Source organism: Adiantum capillus-veneris, chromosome 12 (genome assembly GCF_014529385.1).
Source record: "Adiantum capillus-veneris isolate H3 chromosome 12, ASM1452938v2, whole genome shotgun sequence".
NCBI classification, from domain to species: domain Eukaryota; kingdom Viridiplantae; phylum Streptophyta; class Polypodiopsida; order Polypodiales; family Pteridaceae; genus Adiantum; species Adiantum capillus-veneris.
Window position 1 is genome coordinate 105,682,188 of NC_140942.1, and position 5,181 is coordinate 105,687,368.

Here is a 5,181-nt window from a genome sequence, read left to right on the forward strand (position 1 = left end):
TTTGCAGGTGAAAGCTCTCTATGACATTGTAAGTTTCTCACGATGAATCAATGATTTTTCTATGACTAATCCTCTTCTTAATATGATCATAACTCAAGTTTTAAGCATCTAAAATGCATTTTAAGCATAGGGGTATTAGGGTTGCATTGCTAAGCATATGAGTGTATTCGGGACTGAAAATAGTTAGGTCAAATCTGCCCTATAGATAATAATTGCATTTTTGGCAAGTAGTCAAAAGGTGGACTTGAGGCCATAGGGATGTGCTCTTAGAAATTGCCTATCCTTTCTATAAGTTTGGTTGCGTTTAAACTTCGTTTGCTTGGTGAACCGATGAGATTTTCTTGCGGTGTGAATACTAGCTTTTGCTGTCTGACATGCAGTTGAGTGTGGTTTTGAGTAGGTAAGGATTGAGTGTGTTTTTCAAGAGCGTGAAAACCTCTTGTAACCTCCATGCACTAGTCGAGTCGGCTCCGTCCCATGGTATGATATTAATGTACATAGTTCTCGCTATCACCGCAATAAGATAGAGAGGCTTGGCAAACAGTGAGCTTACAACCACTTTGAGAACTCATCTATTCTATGATGTGCAACTCTACAATTTATCAAAATTTTAGCTTCAAATGTTCATGCTTAAATGAGTAGTTACAATAGAGTATCTATATTTGACAGCAAATAAATACCACTTTTTGCCAAAAGGGGGGGGCATCTACAGCACATAGCAATGCCATGCTACAACATAATGACAACCAGTCATTCTCCCCTGTGCTTAAGAAAGTAGGCCACATAATTTTGGCCTTGTAATGGACAACTCACCTATGATATGCACAAGTTAGTGAAGACGTGACACGTCTAATGAGAACCTGGGCCCATTTGTGTTGGACAACATTGTACTGCAGGTGCTTGACAAACTAACAACCAAAGAAAATAAAGCGATCACCAACAATTAGATAAGAGAGATATAGTTTAGAGAGTCCATCTTGCAAAACATGCACTCAAAATACATTTTATGGGGTTCCTTGCAGCTCAGGCTGCTAACTCCACAGCAAGTTTAGCTACTTCTGCTTCAGCTTTGGCAGCTTCCACCTCTTTGGCCGCCTTTTCAGCAGCTGCAGCTGCTGCTTCAACTTCTACTACAGCTACAACAGCTGCCCAAGCAGTCTCTTGATCTGTCTTCATCTTGAACTCATATCAAACCTGGGTGGTCCACCCCTGAACTTCCTTTTTGAGAAGTCTGAAGAGCTGGCATCTGCACTGTCGTTGAATCATAGTCATGACCCCCACGTCCCACCCCCTGGTAGATTTCCCTTCTATCATCGCGAACTAGCCCTGCCATCCCTTCATTGCGGAAGAGAGGATCGATCGTATTGATCTTGTAGTTTTGCTTTACCTGCCAAGGAAAAAAATTTGAACTTGCTGTCTCAACATTCTACTTTACTCGAGCAGATAAAGCTTGATGCCATTCATATATGGCAAGCAATAAAACACCAAGCGTAGAAATTCTAACAGATAACTCTACTTATGCTGTAAAGCGCACACCAAAGAAAATTGTGGCTTGAATAAAGATAGCTTTGAACAACTAATGATGGTATACATCACTAAAAGAAAACATCACTGCCCCTATCATCTCTTTAATAAGACCTTTTGAATCTGGAATTTGGGGAGCCTCATGTACATTGACACACAACTTTCTATTCCTTGCCAGCAAGAGGTAAAAATATAACTAGCCCACATGGAGCTCGTCACCTAGCGCACACACACACACACTCTCTCGCAGCATAACAAGAAACAAAAAATTATTTTATTTTATTTAAAACCAAAATCAAAACAGAAAAATGATGTCCTTGTGTGATCCTCAAGTAAAGTATTGAGCTTGAAATAAAGTTGAATGCTCTTTCAATAGAAAAGCAAACAAGGCTACTGGGTGAAAGGGTAGCATGTTCCCAAGAAAATAACAAGCAAGACAACGATACTCAGGAGACCTTGATTAACCACAGGCAACGTTTATATGCACCTTTTAAATACAAGCCTGGCTGCTAATGAGAGTGAGACATAGCCTCCTCTAAAAAAAAGTGTGGCTCAACAACCTGTGAGATCAAAGCATAATTCACCTGTTGTGTACTATGAGTCACACGACGCATAGAAACCTGCTCATAAAAGGTGGAATCCAAGAGATAAAAATCTCAAAGTAGAGCATGAGCCCACATAGTAGGAACAATAGGCTTCAAATGTGGTAGAGAATACTGGAGTAGGACTGCCAATATCAATCGACACAGAGGATGTAGAAAAAATAGATGTAGAAGAAGAATGGATAATAAGTGAGAATGTAGAGGGTGAAGAGGAACCAATGAGAGGTGTAGGAGGTCTAGCTATGGTGACACGGGGTGGAGGTGCTAGAAGAGTCTGAACAATCTCAACCTCTGGAGATGGGTCAAGTCAACACCACCAAGTGCTAGGGGATAAAAAAAACTCCAATAGAGTTAAGAACAAATCTAGTCTCAAAAAATCAAGCATCCTCGGAGATAACAATACCCTTAAGGAAGTCTCCAAAACCAAAATCCTTTGGAGTGAGAGGCATAACCACAAAATATCATCTCTTATCCAAAGTCCTCTTCTTTGGAGGCACCTAAAAAAGCAACGCATCTAAAAACATGAAGATGAGAGATAGAGTGTTACGACCTATAAATACCTCCTTTGGAGTGATGTCATCCACTACTTTTGTGAGAAAATTGTTGAGAAAATAAATGAATGTCACCATAGCTTCATCCCAGAATGAGGGAGGAGAGGCATGATGCAAGAGAGTGTGTGCTATCTCCTTCAATCACTGTCATGTTCTTCCTCTCCAAAACACTATTTTGTTTAGTGGTTAAGGTAGAGAGGTTTTCCTTTGAATTCCCTTAGAAAAGACAAGTGAATCAAAGGATGTAAATTCACCTTCATTGTCAATTGTCAAGATAGATTATTTAGAGTTAGATTGGTTTTCAACTTATCTTTAAATGTAAGAAGCATAATACTTTGGATCACAAGTAAGTCCGTCTCCATAGAACCTACAAGGTCAACATAAACCAACTCCAAATAGAAGAGGCATAAAAAGTGACTTCCTCTAGAAATGAATCCCTATATCTGTCAAAATAAGCAACAAAAGATGCAAGGAAGACATGAACTGGCCTCCAATCCGGTGGACACCTTGACTCCGATATGGCTTGACTCCAAATAGATTATTTGACATAGGAGAACACCTAAAATTCCACATACGTATACAAGGCAACCGTGGAGAAAAGAGGTCATTGAGGTAGAAAGAGACAGGACATTTGAGAATGAGAGAGAGAGGGAGACACACACACACACACACACACACACACACACACACACACACACAGAGGCTCTCCATGCTAATAAAAATTTGCTAAAACAAGTGACCAAGAAGGTTTGGCATAGATGTAACATGCCCTCGATGGAAAGACCCAAGGTACGCACAACTGTTATTACTACTACCATTTGATCCTACACACAAGAAACTAGTAAGGCATCCACATGGATGCGACCTCTAACATGCTCTGAGAACATGATCTCATGCATCTCCTCTTGGCAAGATTTGATCTGGATCTCAATTTTGGATGAAAAAGTCTACCACTACATGATCACAAAGCCTATGTAGGGGTACCCTGAGAAGGAAATTGCACCCAAGAGGATCAACTGACACTGCTCATGCTGTAGCAAAACATATTGGGGTAGATCTGGAAAACACCACTAAGCTGCACCAAAAATGGTAAGGGGAAGAGGCCTCTGCATGGCTGGCATTGCCCCATCTGCACCCCTAGGGGCTATTCAAGAGCTACTTCCATCTATTCTTTTGTTAGAAATCAGTTAATCAGACTTCAATTATCAAGACTTCAAACTTAGGAAAAACCAAATTCAAACTACAAAGAGACAATTCAAATACAAATACGATATACAATTGGACTTGTGTATATAGATTTAGAGACTGAAGAAGTACAACTGGAATGGTTTAAACAGCATATATTTAGATGACATGAATTTACAATAAGCACAAGAGCTTAATAGCTAATGACTAGATACAAAACTACGCTCCTAAAGATAAAAAATATAAGATCTAAGTATATCCAATAATGAATAATGTCCTTGTATTTATAGTTGTTGGGACTGGGCTCTAATTGACTATAGTGTGTATTTACCACCCAGTAATTACCACTAGTAACTCGTTCAGGTTTAGACTATGTTGCTTATATAGGGTTGGTTCCTACCATCTACAACCTCCTCCCCTTTCTTTGAATTTTTTCATATACCAAAATTTCAAACCACTAGTTTGAATTTATCTTTTCCTCTTGCCCTTTAATTTGTCTAGAGACTTGTTCTAGGTTGGTTACTGCACCATTTTGATTGCTGGCATTCTAGATGTTGCTATAGCCAATGCTGGCAATTGGTTGGGAGCATCATTCTCCTTCTAAACCATTCAATAAATGGCTTCTTTCTCATCTCGGGCAAGGAAAAGGACGATGAGAACATGTCACTGCAAGGATAGTTTTCCTGAGGGGAAATCATCCTAATCAGATGAAAGCTTAGGAAATGAACAAGATGAGATCTATCTACAAATTTGCATGTGCATTCAGAAGCTGACGGTGGAACTGGACGACATTAGGAAGACTTTACTTGAAATGGCTAAGTTCATCAGGAAATGGAAAAAGATAGAGTCAGACGCCATGGCGGTAGACTTATCTGAAATCAAGGATTGATTACAAATTTTGTAAGCAATGGGAGCCTCTAACGGGGGTTATTCTTGACGGAGGAGCTAGTGTTAATATACTGGGGGAGCACATAAGGCAGAAACTAGGGAAAACGGAAATGAAGCAAGCACCTTTCAAAATTTGCATGGTAGATCAGAGGATAGTCCAAGCTAGTGATTTGGTTGAAAATTTTTAGATCAAAGTGGGTCAGAGAAATTTAAGAATAGTTTCTTGGAACTCGATGGACAAGGTGCTTACAACATGCTTTTAGGCTGACCGTGGTTAAGGAGTGCTCAAGCCATACATAATTATGCAGACCAGACCCTCACAATTGAGGGACTAGGTAAGCGAATCCAGATACACACAAAGATGATAAGGCTAAGAAGTATACAAAAGCCTTAGCTAATCAAGTAATGATAGAGCACTTTGGTGCCAATCC

The 5,181-nt window shown here is 39.7% G+C and overlaps 1 pseudogene; it reads right to left on the reverse strand.

Moving 5' to 3' along the window:
* Positions 1 to 925: 925 nt before the first annotated feature.
* Positions 926 to 4,720, reverse strand: LOC147446262 (uncharacterized; annotated as a pseudogene).
* Positions 4,721 to 5,181: the final 461 nt, after the last annotated feature.